Source organism: Parasteatoda tepidariorum, chromosome 1 (assembly GCF_982258835.1).
Source record: "Parasteatoda tepidariorum strain Cologne lab strain chromosome 1, Ptep-v5.0, whole genome shotgun sequence".
In the NCBI taxonomy this organism is placed as follows: domain Eukaryota; kingdom Metazoa; phylum Arthropoda; class Arachnida; order Araneae; family Theridiidae; genus Parasteatoda; species Parasteatoda tepidariorum.
This window is the reverse complement of record NC_141755.1, coordinates 124670213-124687870: the sequence shown is the minus strand read 5'-3', so window position 1 is coordinate 124687870 and position 17658 is coordinate 124670213. Positions and strand designations below refer to the sequence as shown.

The 17658-nt window shown below is 27.4% G+C and overlaps 1 long non-coding RNA gene across 1 annotated transcript in view; it reads right to left on the bottom strand.

The window, feature by feature from the left end:
• The window catches only part of LOC147816887 (uncharacterized), a 33624-nt gene extending 16221 nt beyond the window's left edge, over positions 1-17403 (bottom strand). Inside the window, exons 1-3 of the long non-coding RNA XR_015429423.1 lie at positions 13795-17403; positions 13621-13700; positions 1678-1774 (exon numbers count right to left, since the gene is read on the bottom strand). This is a non-coding gene — a long non-coding RNA (uncharacterized LOC147816887). The remainder of the gene's footprint in view (positions 1-1677; positions 1775-13620; positions 13701-13794) is intronic.
• Positions 17404-17658: the final 255 nt, after the last annotated feature.

The following is a 17658-nucleotide window of genomic DNA, read 5'->3' as shown; positions in this document are numbered from 1 at the left end:
AAATCAATCAGTTTAAAATCGAAAAAGATAGAAATATTTCAAGTATTAAAACAAATAAACGTTATACCTTTGGATACGATAAACGTAGACTTTTAGATAATTATGATACTGTGCCTTTTGGCTTTTAAAAATGTTTCTTAATAAATGGATAAGATTACAGTCATCCTAAACATTCAGGGATTTATTTTTCCCAATCGTAAGATTGTAAGAGAGATAGGATGGGTTCACTTAAATTTACCAATCGGTGAACATATTGGCGTATTTACACCTAATTGTGAATTGAATGATCACGAATTGAAGATTGTACGTAAATGCACTTAGGAAGTACACGGATTAAGATTTAATAGAAATAAGAATAGTTTATGGATAAATCATCAAGACGTAAAAAATTATATAAATAACCTATATCAACTATAGGGTGGAACATTTGCTTATAAAGGAGGTATTTTAGAAAAAGAGATATTAGATGAATTGAATATACCATCTATTGACATTGATGTACCTAAATGTACTAAAATTTTAGGACCTGGATGTTCGTTATACAAGTGTATGTATTACAGAAATTATATTGCAAAAAATGTTTCTAGATAAATGGAAGAATTTAATGACCTCAAACGATTTGCTGAAACATACAAATTAAATGAACTCGAGATAGGTAAATATAATTTAATATCGCTGAGAAAAATAAATACAAAATACGGTGACTCTATTGTAGCTAGATTAGAAGTAGACAATGATGAGAAAGATTTTTATCTCTCGAAATGTCATGGTGAATTATCTGATAAAGCTATAAGAAAAATTAATAGTGGAAAATATATTTTTTATTTTAAAGGTAGAAGTAAATATTACGATTATGAATTACATGTAAAATAAAAAACGATATTTTAAATAATTGTGATAATTTTATTAATAAGGGATTATTACTATAAAAATAAGAATTTTGATTACTAAAGTCATAAAATACAGGATTATTAATAAAATAAAAATTATTAATATATAAAATAAGAATTTTTAAATATGCTGATTTTGTTTAATATTTCATATAAAAATGCAAAATATAGGACTATTTTAAATTTTTTTAATATAAAATAGGAAATTAATAGTAGTATATGAGGAAAGGGCAAAGTGTCCTGGAGCCCCCCCCCCCTCATATACTACGACTAACGGTACGCCAAAATGCATTGCGTTTGAACGAATAGTGAAAACGTTGCAAAGAACGTGAAAACCACTCTTTTGCATATCAAGTGATGAAAATCAACAAGGCAAAGAAAAAAATTTCATTTTCAAAAGGAAAATTAAGCACTTTTTAAAAACACCCAATAAAAAATCCTCTTTAAAGGCTTTTAAAAATTTAAAAAGCGTAAATTGAAAATAAGTACTTCTTAAGAAAACTACACACCATGGGGAAAATAACTATTCATTCATAAAAAAACACTTAAATTAACCTGAAACAAATATAAAACAGTTAAGGAAATAATTATTGTTATTTATTATTTAATACAGATACAAACTATGAAAATAAGATGCTACACACGGCTTCTCTTTTAGGTTTTTTACTTAGAAATAATAAAACATTAAACAAATAAGAATATCAGTCAATAAAAATAATCAATCTTCTAAATTTTTAAAAATAAAGAAAGCAACAAGTTAAAAACACTTTGCGAAAAAAAAAATTACCTTTCATTACGTCTGAATTCACAATTATTTTATGACTCACAGGTAAGAAACTTTTCATGAGTATCATTCCATGCAGTTTGCACTTTTGAATTATTCCCTGAAAATAAATAAGTTTTTAAATCATATGATGTTATGCTTAAGAACGATTAATACATTTAATAATAATTAAAATAAAGCTAGAATACTTTATTAAATTAAATACTACTACAAACATTATTTCAGAATAAAGAAAAAATATAATGAAAAGTTTCCAAATTAACTCAAAATAAATTAAATTTATAAAGTTAAAAGATCATATTTTACTTAAAATAGTTGATACAAGGTTATATAAAAAATAGAACATAATTTTAAAAACAGGAGGATTTTATATCATATGTAATAAATTTTGAACTACACGAAGAAAACTTTATAGAACTCAACTGATATGGTGCAGTTACAAAAGAAGCTACTTGCAATGATGATTTCCCTCGTATAAAATATCATGCAATATTTTTTAAGACTTTGTCTGCGTTTCAAATTATTTTTCTAAAAAGAATAATTGTAAAGCAAAAATGACAAAATATAAACCAATTTTGGAAAATAGCTGTTTAATATATGTGTGTATATATGCAGGTACACATATTAAGAGCTATTCTTAAAAATTAGTTTACATTTAGTAATTTTTGCTCAAAGTTCAAAATGTAGAGAAAACATGGAAAAGATTACAGAATATTGAAAAAAGAAAATTATTTTAAAGAAAAAATTAGAAAAAAAATTAATAAAAGTCCGGGGGTAAAAAAATAAAGTATAGAATGACGGATATAGTCACATGACTATATCCACTATTTCTTTAGCGCTCCTCACACCATTGTATTGATGTATTTGCATAGACTATATTGATACAATATTAGAAAGCACTCCTTTTCGCGGATATAATCGTCTGAGCTGATGAAGAGATTATATCTTTTTTTCTCCCAGACTTTTATTAATTTATTTTAAATATTTTTTTCTTTATTCTGTAAATTTTTCCATGTTTTCTCTACATTTTGAACTTATTTTATGAGTTCTATATATGCTTGCAGATTAGGAGAAGTAAATAAAACTTACTGATTTTCTTTGTTTTTCTCCTTTTCATTTTTATTTATAGTGCTATATATATATATATATATATATATATATATATATATATATATATATATATATATATATATATATATATATATATATATATATATATATATATATATATATATATATATATATATATATATATATATATATATATATATATATATATATATATATATATATATATATATATATATATATATATATATATATATGCATGTGTGTGTATGGAACTTTACAATATAACAAAACTTTATTAACTAGAGCACCCAAACTTAATTAACAAAGAGATTATTTAGATTGATAATTCTTAGTCACTTCAGTCTTAAGTAATTATCTTCAAATTTTTCTTCATTCTTGAAAGTTTTCCTTTCAGACAGAAATAAATTTAAAGAATTACCAATCTAACAAAGCACACCTTGAAGCATTTCTTAAAGAAAGCAGTTAACTACAAAAAAATTTACTTATCAGTTTAAAATATTCTTCAGACATTATTTACGGTGGTAATTCTCAATCTTTTTAATAAAAAAAAAATATTTAAATAATTATTTCCACGAAATTTATATGTACTCTTGAAGGGAAAACAAAATCATAAATTGGGCAGAAAATAATTTTGAATTAAGAAGAATGTAGCCTCAATTTGTTTCAACAATCCCTCAGTACAACGAAAAATTTTGAAATAACTCAACATTGTTTTATGAATATCTAAGAAATGATGGCATTGCACTTTTAGGAAAAGCGGCATAGAAATGATATTCAGAAAACGTCCAGGTAAGGAATAATTTGTAAAATTGTAAAAATATCAAATTCAACAAATCAAAAGGTTTTAAACGTGGTAACATTATAATAAAGAAAGTAATAAGTTCATAGATCTTCTATTAATTTTTTTTAATGCTACTTCATATAAAATGGATAAATTAACTAAGGCATGCTGTAAAATTTTAAACTAACAATGTTTTGTTATGGAATAATTTATTACCTCTTTAGAAATATGGACCACTATTTTTTCAATAACATCAACAAGCACTTCATTCTTCAAGTTCTATAAATGAAAAATTCAGCTAAATGTATCTTTTTGGTGCAAGGAAAAAAAACTAAATAAATAAAGAAGAAATGTTCTTAAATAACTCTGTGATACAGTATGAAACTTTCTTCGATACTTAAAATTGTTTCATATCCACTGATTTCTGTCTTCTTTAATTTTTAAATGAAAAATGATTAATTTTTACATGAAATTAGTTCCATTTTATTTTGATCAGTTAAAACATTAAAATTTTCTAATTAATTTTTCTTAACTATAAAATAACTTTTCTCTTTGCTAAAAAGACTTATAAATGCCAAAACTGTTTTAAGAGTTCATGAGTGTATTTAAAAAAAAGGAAATTTAAGTTATTAGAAAAATAAAATGCTAGGAATACTATAGTGAACTAATATTACTTGTATTATAATTTTAGAGTTTTCTGAATTTGTTTTCAACTAAAGTGGAATAATCTTTAAAAAGAAGTTCAAAGAACAATAAATCATTTTCAAATAGTTTACGTACTTCAATTTTTTATTATTCAATAATTACACATCCTACAGTTTTGTTGGGTAAAACTTTTTTACAAGGTCTTTCTAATAAAAGTTTTGTAAATGAATTTTAATCCATAATTCAGAAAGCGATTTCGATTAAAGTTTTAATCTGTCATATATATTGCATGATATAGACTGAAGCAGTGCAATAACACCTTACAAATTTGTCAACAGATAATTTAGTAAAAATATCTATCAATAAAAGTGCGTTTTTTACAAATCTAAAAGATAAGACTGAAAAATATAGTTTACTGCAGATAATAAGAATTTAAAGTTTTAATAAAATGCAAAAACAAAAATTTATCAAACAAACTGAAATAGATTCTTATTTTACTATTACTTTTTCTTACTTTATTATGACTGTTATAAACAAATAAAACAAATTATTCAAAAACTAGAAAACGATTAATTTGAAGATTTTTACTAAATACTTTTCTATTTTCAAAATCTTATTTATTCACTGTATACAAATATAACAAATCTAAAACAAAAGTTACAGTGCTAAAAGTTTTATTGGGCCCAAGAAAGAAAGTAACAGCTGAAAAATGTTTGACCTTATGATTGGATTTTCAGTACTAACATATAATGTTAATGACTTTAGAATTATTAACATTATTAACGATCTAAATTATTCTAAGAAATTTGTATAGATGATATTTAAACAAAAAAAATCAGTCACAAAAACGTCTTTAAATAATCTTTCTATCTTAACACTCAAGGAGGACATCTCTTAAATCTGATCCCAATAGAAAGCAGTCGAATGTTTGGTTCTTTAATGTTAATTTTACTTTTTGCATATGCCCTTTTTGAACTTGATGCACTGTAATTAATAAGTAGTTTTGCATAAAAAATCACGCATTAATTAATGTTTCTTTTTTTAAATATTACATAAATATTTATTTAATAAAGAATCTAATATAAAAATATGCATAAAACAAAAAATACCATCAGCTCAGATCTAGATTTTACTAATGGTCTTCCTGCAGCCAGATTAGGAAGAAATTTTTTTTCCTGCCCAAACTAAAAAAAAAGAAACAATAAATTTGAATATGAATTTTTATTTCTTTCATTTACCAAACTATGATAACTTAACATGTTAATAAACTGAGTACCTTGATAATTTTACGTTTTACAATTCATTCTTAGCAAATTATCAATTTCAATAAGGTAAAAACTTCCTAAATTAGCACTTGATCTTGAACTATTGCTTAAATTGCTTAGAATTTGATTTATACTGCCATTACTAACTTACTTCTCAACTTAAATTAGTCTAAAACAAATGTTAATGTTAAGGAAGTAATTATTGTTATTTATAACTTGATACAGGTACGAACTATGAAAATAAGATATTACACATTTATTTTTTTAAAAAAAAGTTCGTTACTTATAAGTATTAAAACAGTAAATAAATAAAAATATCAGTCAAGAAAAATAATCAATCTTCCAAAATTTTTAAAGAATAAAAATAAAAAATTTCAAGTTAAAAAATTTTGCTAAAATAAAAATTACCTTTCATTACGTCAACTTGTTTTAAATTATCTTCTGAATTCACAATAATTTTATGACTCACAGGTAAGAAGCTTTTCATGAGTATCATTCCATGCAGTTGGCACGTTTGAATTATTCCCTGAAAATTAATAAGTTTCAAAATGGTAAGAAATTCATCAAGCTGTCCTTTAAAAAATGAATCACATTTAACAATTACTAAAATAAATCAAAATTACTTTTTTTTAAACTAAAAACTACTACAAACATTATTTCCCAAAAAAATGAAAAGTTTCCAAATTAACTCAAAATAAATTACACTTAGAAAGTTAAGAGATTATAATTTACTTAAAATAGTTGATCCAAGATTAGAAAAAAAAATGAAATTAGTTGTTTTTTATTTGGAACAGTTAACACATTAAAATGTTTTAGTCAAACTCCATTTAACAATAATATAACTTTCCCACTTGCTAATAATAATAATAATAATAATAATAAATGCTAAAACTATTTTAAGAGTTCAAGTAACAGATGAGTTTATTAAAAAAAAGGGAAAGTTAAGCTTTGTTACAAGAAAAACAAAATACAAGGAATATTATAGTGAACTAATATTACCTAAAATTATAATTTTTGAGCTTCTTGAATTTTTTTTTAACTAAAGAGGAATAATCTTTAAAAAGAAGTTCTCAGAACAATAAATCGATTTCAAAGAGTAACGCACTTGAATTTTTTATTATTCAATAATTACACATCCTACCGCTTTGTAGGGTGAAAAAATTTTATAACGCGTAGCTAATAAAATTTTGGTAAAGGAGTTTTAAAACATAATCCAAAAAGCAATTTTAATTCAAGTTTTAATTTGTCATATGTATTGCATAATTTAGACTAAAACATTGCAATAAAACCTTAAAAATTTGTGACTAGAAAATTTTAAAAAAATTTGCAACAATATCTTTCAATTAGTGTTCCACAAATTTAAAAAATAAGAAAGAAAAATATTGTTTACTGCAGAAAATAAGAATTCAGAACCTTTAATAAAGTGCAAAAACGAACTTATAAAACAAACTGAAATAGAACTTTAATGTATTTTTCTTATATTACTCTGCATGGTATAACTATTAAAATATTTTATATCTTTTAATTCAATAAAACAAATTAAATAAAAACTTATAAACAATAAATTTGCCAACCTGAAGATGATTGACATGATTTCTTTTCAAACTTAAAATACTTACATTGAAAGTATAATTGAAGGAAAATCAGAAACAAAACCTTCCACTCCAATTTTTTGTTAATCAGTTATAAATAAAACCTAAATAATTATCAATAATCATTCTAACTAATATAAAATTTTTCTTCCAAAACTACATTAAATTATAAAAGGGAGACATTTTACAGCCAATATTCTAGAAGGTCAATGCATTTTTCTGACAAAATTACATCAATACGTGAACCTAAGCTAATTAACTGTGAGCAGCATTTTCTTAAAGTAATTTAATACTATACTTTTGTCCACTTTTAGGTTGTGAAAAATATTTACATAATTGCATGATTAAGGTTAAAAGAAATTTTAAGCTGCATCCACTGCGAATTTTGCAGACAAAATTAAAATAAATTTTAGAAAATCTCAAGACAGACAAATTAACAGTAAAAAAATAACAAATGTAAACAAAATAACATTATTAATCAGACAAAATTAAACATACCAAAAATCTCAAGACAAACAAACAGTATTAAATTAACAGTAAAAAAATAACAAATATAAACAAATTAAAGTATAAAATTACAGTATTAAACAATAATTTAATACTACACTTTCTTTTTTTTTAATAACTGTCCCAATTTTTGGGCTTACGACTACTAATGTTCAACTCCTTAGCCTTGTAATTTTGAACCCAATCCAGAAGACAAGGGAAGTCCCAGATAATGTATTGGGAAAAACTTGATTTCGTGGAGGACTTTTTGATGGAACTAGTCCGTATTTGCGTTGCATAAAGTGGGAAACCTCTCACAGTTAGTTAATACTGCCTTACTACTTCCGCTTCATAACTCGATTTCAAATTTTATAAGAAATATTAAACACTAGGAGGCTTCGCCCCCTGCTCGCTGGCGCTCACCAACCCCCAGAACTGCTTTCACAGTTCATTTCGGATTGCTTCGCAATTCAATGCTCGCTTTGCTCGCTCATTGGATACGTTCTTAACGTCTAGTTTTTGTATACTTTTTTGAATACTGAAGTTCCGAAAACTTTTCACTGTAGAAAAGTCTAAACCTGTACATTTCAATATTAATTTGAAATTGCAAACAGTTCACATATTTTTCCTAATCACACTATTCTAAATTTCAGCTGTTGAGAAAAGTAACTGTTGTAAGTTTTGTTTTAAAGTCTTTCCCACCAGAGGGCTAAAGCCATGTGTTGTAAAACAATATGAAATAGTAGTCTGCCACTGAACGCCGGATGTAAAGCATCGGCTTTGATGAAGATAATTTTGTATTTTAAATTCTCTGAAGGGCGCCACCTTAATAATATGGAATTTGTAAAATAAATGTATATATTTTTGATTGTTGATGAAGCCCATCATTTTGTGTTTTCATCAGTGTTCAGAAGCAGAACAACTATAAGTTTTTTATTTTATCACAAAAAAATAAAACGTATATAAAAGAAAGAAAAGAGTAAGAAAATTAGTATAGTCATAAAAAAAGTTGAAATTATAATATAGTATTTGACAGTTAAAATAAAACTTTTTGTTTAAATCATTACTAACAATTCAAATTTCTCCGAGGCAATTCTAAATTATAAATTAAGGTAGTATTGTTAAGTTGAAACACAATATTTTTAGTTTTGATGTCAACAATACAATTCAATTTTTCACAAAAACGATTGTTTCCATTGTTAAGTTCAATGTCAACAATTCAAATTTTTCTGAGGCAACTCTTAACCTCTAAATATTATTTTTTTTATGTACACATTTCTAAATGCCAGTATTCAACCACAAAACAACTTAAAGTCCTCAAATTTAGAATGAAGTTGTAAAATCTAATGAAAGAGGGTCATAGCAATAATGAAAGTAGAAGTAAAGTTAGTACTGTAAAATTAAAACAATATTTTTAATCAATGAGCCAAGTTCTTCAAGAAGCAGTTGTAGAAGTAGGTTGTTTGTTTAAAACTTTTTATAGAATTTCTTTAAGAACATAGTTGTTAATTTGGGTATTGGGCGATACAACACTTATAGAATTGAAGGATTTGTTACGTCAAGCGCTCAGGTATCATAGTTTTGATCTAATTGCGCTTCTATGTCATTTTGATTTATGTTGCTAAGTTAACTTTCAAAAAATTCTATGGTAGGCAACAGCATTTTTATTTTCTAAGTAGTTTATTTTTATTTCTTTTAGAATTCGTTATTTTTTTAGCGAAATGTTTTTTAACCTAACAGAATTCTTTGCCGACTGTTTTATCTATGAATGAAGAAAATAAAGTAAATATTTAACTGTTGTGAAAAAAATCTTATTTAGTTGTACAAAGTACTTCAGCCAAAATTTGGGAGCCACGTAAGAGAATTATATATATTAGATCAGAAACACATCATTGAAAGGCAGAATGCTTTGGTGATTTCAAAACAAAGCAAACGTTGCCACCGGCGGAAAAGAAATACAGCCAAAATTTGGGAGCCACGTAAGAGAATTATATATAATAGATTCCTTAGGGAGCTAAATATTTTATATTTAAATTTAAAGTACTTACTTATTAGTCAACATTGTTTATTTTAGAATTTATTGTAAGAAAATTAAAATATGAAATTTTTTAGTCCTGAATTTAATTAGTACCAATAACTAGTTTATTTTGATTTTAAAATTATTTTTTATTTCTTCCCAACTTTAAGTGACATTTAAAACTGTTTGAAGTACCTAAACTATTGTAAACCAAAGCATTTCTTAACGCATTTTTACTCAATCAATATGCCAACTTTACAGGTAAACAAAATGTTTGCCTATATTGTTAGGCAACAAATGAAACAGAAATGTATGTCATAAATTTTCCACTGAGTGACGCATTTTAACATTTAGAAACTGATGAGTGAAAGATATTTTTTTAAAAAATTAATTGCTCAATAAAACCAATGATATTCTGAATCAGCAAGAAATTTTGAAATGCCTATATTACTGTTAGTCACCGAAATGAAGAAAATGTCCTCTTTCAATGGTGAATGTCAACCTACTTTAGTGGTAGACGGATCCCCTGCCGAAAGGCTAACCGTGGAAGGTTCTCGTGGTCTTCCTCTCCATGTAATGCAAATGCGGGTTAGTTCCATCAAAACATCCTCCACGAGGGCAAATTTCGCCCAATACTTGATACAGGAGCTCCCTTGTCTTCTGGATTGGATTAAAAAATTGCTAGGTTACGCAGTTGAACGTTAGTAGTCGTAAACCCAAAAATCAGGTTGGCTGTTCAACGACGGTTATAAAATAAAAATGAAATGTAGTTAACTGCAACTGCTTTTTTTACAGACTATTTTCGAAATGTAGTTGTTACCATGAATGAAAAATCGTCGAAATCAAGTTTTTACCATTGAAATGATGAGAATGTCAACTTTCACCGGTGAATGCCAACTATCACTTAGTCACATTGGTGAATGGCCGAAATATTAATTACATCCTATTTTATATTTATTCTTTGATATTATCATATTTATACAATATTTTAAGATCTCTTCTGAAGATAGATTAGGAGAAACATCAGTGTTCGGAGTACTGGTAAAATATATATCGAACCTTAAGAAAACTTCAGTATAGGGTAAACATTGAAACTTAAAATAAAACATTGATGTAGGATATAAAGCGGAGAAATGTAGGCCGGGTAGTATCATTTAACAAGATAGACTAGGTGATTGTCAACATTCACCAGTTTAAGTCCACCAATCTCTGTCATTCACAGTAAGACATACATTGTTATGAGTTTAAACCGACATTGTCTGAAGTCTTAAATGAAAACTGTTTTCAACTAAAATATAATTTTTATCTGTACAGGTGTCATAATTCATGACAATAGGTCCAGGAAATCTGTGGAGCCCCCAACATATTCCATGCATTTTATCTTCAAAGTAAGTGCACACTTTGTGCGAGAAAATTCAATAATATTAATAAAACATTGCAAGTTCGAATTGTTTTGGAATTTGATCTGATCAGATAATGTATTAATCTAGGGGGACCATAATTTCAAGATTCACAGTGACAACTCCGCAGTTTCATTATTTTTTTTGAAAAGGCGTTAACAACCTTGGCATTGACCAAAAAGGAACAAGTGAGGAAAGTTTTGAATCGTAAGAAAAGGAGGAAGAACTACGAAATGTTAGTTTATTGTTTTGATTTCTACGGATATTTACTAAATTTGGTTTCAAACTTTTGTATGTGAGGCCCCGGTTTGTAGACTCAAACGATTTTTAACTCAGAATTTCATGCACGTGCATTAGGCTAAAGGTGAAATTCCCTATATTTATTCAAATAGCACACACAACGTAGCCTCCAACTTAGTTATTAAATAAAATTCTAAATAAGTATTTTATTTTTTAAATAATAATATTTTAAATATTATATTCATAATGTCAAAAATAAAATGAATTATGACAAAATACGTTTTAAAATTATACTGAATATTTAAAATGCTTCATTTTTGTTGTTGTTGTTCTAAAGGGCAGGGAGTCAAACGGCCCCACTTTTAAGGAAGGCTTTGGCTGGGGCCCAGGGTGCTTTTTCAGGTCTATGGCGAGTCCGAATGATTTTATAACCTTCATTAAGCAGCCAACCTAATTTAGCGTCTACGGCTACTAATGTTCAACACCGTAGCCTTTTAATTTTGAACCCAACCCAGAAGACCAGGAGACTCCTGGATCAAGTATTTTGAGAAAATTTGCCTTCGTGGAGGACTTTTTGATGCAATTAATACACATTTGCGTTACATGGAAAGGAGAACCGTGAAAAACTTCCACGGTTTGCTTGACAGCAGGAAACTCTAACCTATGATCCATCTACCACTGAAGATATTTTCCCTCAGCCCTGAGGTTTGTGCGTGCCGGCTGAGCAGAATTCGAATCGACCAGTTATCACTGGGACCGAACCAGAGTCACTTCATTGGAAGCGAGCGTTTTATCCCCTGAGCCACCATGGCTCAGTCCGGATGATTCAACCAGTTAAAAGGGGAAAGGAGGTTAAGTTCTAGATCATAAATGGCTTAAAACTAGTTTTAACTTTTTGTCGTAATAGAATTCGCTTATTTTTGGGAGCGCAGGTACAGTGACCAAAGAAAAAGAGCGCCACTCTTAATAACGTTTGATCTAATCATCGGATTTTTACGCACTCAATTTTAATGGTTTGTGGGGGAACTAATTAGTGCAGAAGATATTCTATGTTAGGAAATCAGACAAGAGACAAAAAAAAAGTAATTTTTCTGAATAAACAACGGAATCGGATATCTATTTCCCAAAATATAGGGATTAGCCGCAATCTGGAAAAAAACTTGTCCTGATAGTTTGGCTAAGAGAACGGTACACAGTTTGAAGCAATTATTAATTTACTTTAAGCATATTTTGCAGTGTCTAGAGAAATTTTTAAGTAAATTGAAAAAAAAATTTCACACAATAATAAAATTCTTTTGTCTAAAGATACAAAAAAATCAATTTTAGCAAATATTTATTATTTTTTATTTTGGTTATTAATAGTCAAATAATTTTAAATTGTAAGGTATAATTTTTTTACATCATTACAAAGAATGCAATTTCACATATCAAAAGGAAAAATCTAAAAGAAGTAGTAGAATAGTTCCTGGAAAATCGAGCTTCAAAAATACTACTGTTTTAAAATTCAATTTCTCAAGAACTAGTTGACCAATTTCACTTAAATGTCATATTTTGCTTTGTAAAATTACATTCTTTAAAAAGATGTAAAAAGTTTTATACCTTACAAATCGAAATTATTTCGACTATTATTAAATAATACCGCTTTCGTGATCAAACCATTGGGACCATATTTCTCGCCTTCCAATGAGTGGAACCGGGTTTGACTCCCAGCAATGGCTGGTCGATACAAATTCCGCATTAGGCTTGAGCTGACTACAGTGCTGACGTAAAATATCCTCTGTGGTAGACGGATCACGGGAGCCTTTGCCGTCAGGCTTACCGTGGGAGGTTTCTCATGGTTTTCCTCGCCATGTAATGCAAATGCGGGTTAGTTCTATCAAAAAATCCTCCACGAAGGCAAATTTCTTCCAATACTTGATCCAGAAGCTCCCTTGTCTTCTGGATTGGGTTCAAAATTAAAAAGCTAGGGAGTTTATAAAATAAAATTATGTTTTTTCCCAAAATTATTCCTCTTAGATTTTGGCGGTCAGAAATCCGAATTCCTCGGAGGAAAAAAGCTTCGCGTATTTTGAGAAAGCACGTTTCTGCGTTTGACTTCGTAACTTAAAATATCGTCTGCACTTAATTATTAACATATTTTGGGTCACTCCCTTTAACTACTAAGATTTTGAACATATGATCATTGGACTAAAAGTAATTCAGGGTAGCCCATTTTTTATATTGAGCACCGTACATATGTATCTTGATATAATGTATTATTCCTCGTACTAGAATTTGTATTAAAATCACATATTATACAATTTATAACTCTTTGTTTAAACAGCTAGAAATTGCCTGTTAACAAAGGAAAAAAACTGTAGCAAGATGTGTGTTTGAAAATAATTGCAAGATTTGAAATAGTTTACAAAGTAGATTGAATTTTACTTACAGATGAAGTTGCAATCAGCAAAACAGATCCCACTTTATCTGGTTGTTCCCTATTGTCACAATACTGAGCTGAAATTTATCCTACAAGCATTGTTGAATTTAATAAAAGCAATTGCAATTTGAAATTAATTACAAGATTTGAAATAGTTTTCTAAGAAGATTAAATTTTACTTACACATGAAGTTGCAATCAGCAAAACAGATCCCACTTTGTCCGGTTGTTCCTTATTTGTCACCCTATTGAGCAGAAAATATCCTACAAAGCTAAATTACATTAGATTAGAGAGACAGGATTAATATCAAACAAATTAAAGGTCTCAAAAAATATAGAAAAAGTTTAAATTAGAAAAACTGAAAGTTAACGATATTAAAAGTAATGGAAACACAGCACAAGGAACATGGTCGGAAGCAATCAATATACTTACAAACACATGGGAAAAAAATAGCTAAAAAATACATAAGATGAAACACTAATTTACATCTGATAAAAACAAAGAAAATAATTAAAAACATTATTAAAAAAATCTATCAGACACTCGAAAAGAAACGAGGAACAAAATTGCTAAAAAGAAACAAAAAGAAAATACATATTAAAATCTGGATCCTTTAAAAAAAAAAACAGGACATTTTTTTCTAAATCAATTAAAAAAATTTGTCAAATCATAAAATGAGAAAAACATAAGAATAAAATAATTAAAGTAATAAAAATCTTGAAATAAAGATTAAAAATGGATATACTCAAATTGAAAAATTAATAATAAAAAAAGTTAAATCTGTGTAAGAATAATATCGCACCGTAAACAAAACCGAATAATATGAAAACCAAATAAGGCCATGAACAAAAATGGACTTGATCAGATGCACATAAACGAAAATTTTATAAAGCAAAAAGAAAATTATAGCCCGCATTGGAAAAAAATGGAAGAGACATGGAACAAAAGTGGTGCACCAATACGAAAAACAAACATCCATTCGAAAATATGAAAAAAAGCACTGAAAAAACCATTGGAAGATAAACACGTCAAAAAAAAACATCGAGAAAAGAAAACTCCAAAAAAAGATATACACATGTACATTGGAAACGAAAACAAAACACATAGGATATAAAAACGCAGATTTAATTTTTTATATATATCTTACTCATTGAAAAGCAGAGGGTACATTAGAAAAAAGATGAAAGCTGGAACACTATGAATAAGAGTGGAAAGCATTTGAAAATGGTGGAAAAATATGAGGAAATCAAAATTGGAAAAGATAATTACAAAAAAAAAAAAAAAAAACTGAAGCAAAATGTACAAAACTCTGAAAACAAAACGATTTATATAAAAAAAGAATGGATGGAACGAAAAACTTCTTTAAAAAAAACGGATGGATTTGATCAACTTCACTGGAAAGAAAATATTAACCTTTGAAAAACACTCTGAAAAAGACACAGGAAAACATTTAAAAAATACAAAATACACTTAAACAACACGTACATTGGAAGAAATGAATTGGAACACAAATACTGAAGAAAAAAATTTGGAACACAAAAATAAGATGAAAAAATTTGAAACTCTAATACAGGATAAACAAAAAAAAAAATCGAAACATAATGCCTGATGAAAAGATATAAACACAAACATTAGATAAAGAAATTTGAAAAATGAACACAGTTTAAAAAAATTCGAAACAGGAACAAAGGACAAACAAATTGGAGCACAAACACTGTACGAAATAATTTGGAACAGGACGAAAAAAGTAGGAACACAAACACAGAACGATAAAAATTGAAGAACAAACAAAGCACGAAAAAATTTCAAATACAAAGATAGGGACATAACATTTTGAAACATAAACATTGGATGAAAAAATTTGGAATACAAACACGTTGAGTGAAAAATCTGACACACACATTGAAAGAAAAGAAATTTAAACGCATATTGAAAAATGAAAAGTTGAATACATATTATAAAAGGAAATTTGAAACATACAATGAAAATAAAAACGAAATACAAACTTGGAATAAAAAAGCGGGCACAGAAGCTGGAAATAAAAAGGGAAATATAAAAAGAACTTGAAATATAGTGGAAATAAAACACACATTAAATAAAAAAAAGGATCATATATTGAAAGAAATGGAATCTACATTAAAAAGAAAAACTAAATAAGTCAATTAAACAATAGGAAATGATAAAAAACATTAAAAAAGAAAAAAAAACCTGAAAAATCAAAAATAGAAATTGGAAATATGAAAAATCCAAACAAAGTTAAAAATATGGAATAAAATTGAACAAGCGTACGAAACTAAAAGGAACAGAAACAATAAACAAAAAATTTGAAAGAAACACAAGACAAGAAATTTGGAACACGAACATAGGTTGAAAAAAATTAGAAACACAAGCACAGGACGGAAAAACCTGGTTCAAAAATACTGGATGAAAAAATTTGAAACACAATTACTGGAAGAAAGAATTTGGATCACAAGCACTAGATGAAAAAAAAATGGAAAACAAACACTGGATAAAAAAATTGAAATAATGTCATTGGATGAAAAAAATTAGAACATAAAGAACATAAAGAAAATATGAAATAGAATTGAGCACGTAAAAATACATAAAGATGGTGCCTCTCAAAAAAAAAATTTATTGAATGTACTTGAACAAAAAATTTATCAATCGAATAACACTTTGAAAATACTACAGAAAACATTCAAAACATTTAAACATCACATAAAGCACTCAGAGAAAAAATTAAAAAACACATATTGGAAGGAATTAATTGGAACACAAACAGTACGTAAAAAAATATAGAATAGAATACAGAAATATAAAATAGTGGGATGAATAAATTTGGAACACTAACACATCGTGAAAAAATAAAGATCACAGACAATGGTTGAAAAATATGCGGAACACAAACACTGGGTTAACAAATTAGAAACACTAATACAAGGTGAAAAAATTTGGAACACCGATACAGAATGAAAAAATTTGGAAAACAAAGAACGAAAAATTTCGCAACAGGAACATAGAACGAAAGATGTAGGAACATAAATACTGGATAAAAAAATTTGGAGCATAAGCATTTGAAGAAAAAGTTTGGAACATACTAAATACGAAATAGAAACTAAAATGAAAAAATTTTAAACTCAAAACTTCGATGAAAAAAATTTTAATTAGTTAAAAAGGAAAAAAAAGAGACGGAATACGCTTATGATGAAATAATGATAAACCCGATCGATCGAAATTCGTCGCGCGTGATTTAAAAGCGGGAAAACCTCGAGCGCATGTTGCGAGCCGACGGCAAACCGACGAAGAAAAAATAATTAAAAAGAACGAATTAAATTTATTTTGTTTTCTATTCAAAGAAAAAATGCATTACCTCTTTTCAGTAATAAATGAGACTTTACTTCCAGTATTGTACCATGTAAAATAAATAAGTGCCTTACCTTACAAGTGTGAGCTTACCTATTAACGTAGAAAAGTACGCAGCCATTTTGTGATCGTCACGTAAAATATCTCTTGAATTTAATTAAAACTTACCTAAAATACTCACTAACTCTTCACTGATTTTTATTCATGAATGTCAGATGAGAACTTACTGGTAAGCTTTTTCTTCAGATTCTAGAAAGAAAAGAAAATTAAACTCAATTCGTAATGGGAAAACGAAAGATTGCACTGCTTTCATACATTCGTTCATTTTTCGATCTTTAAGAAAAATAGTTAGTTCCTTATTCAGAACATTCTTTATTTAAAAAATATATTTAAAAATTAAAGAGAAAAACAATCGGATTGTTTTAAAACATACTGTGTGGAGAGGAGTTTTCGACAATGTCAACCTTCATCTACGAAAAGGTACCCCAACGTAGAATCGAGTTAACATGTCTTATATATTAGTGAATTGTATTTTTATAGTGATAGACACACTGAAGTACTACCCCAACCAGAATCATAACTGTGATAGAATTCAATGAATGGATACCACTAGTTGATTTATTGTTGTTTTGTGAAAAGCCGGGAGAGCTGTATTAAGATCACAGTACTTTTGAGCTGATCATG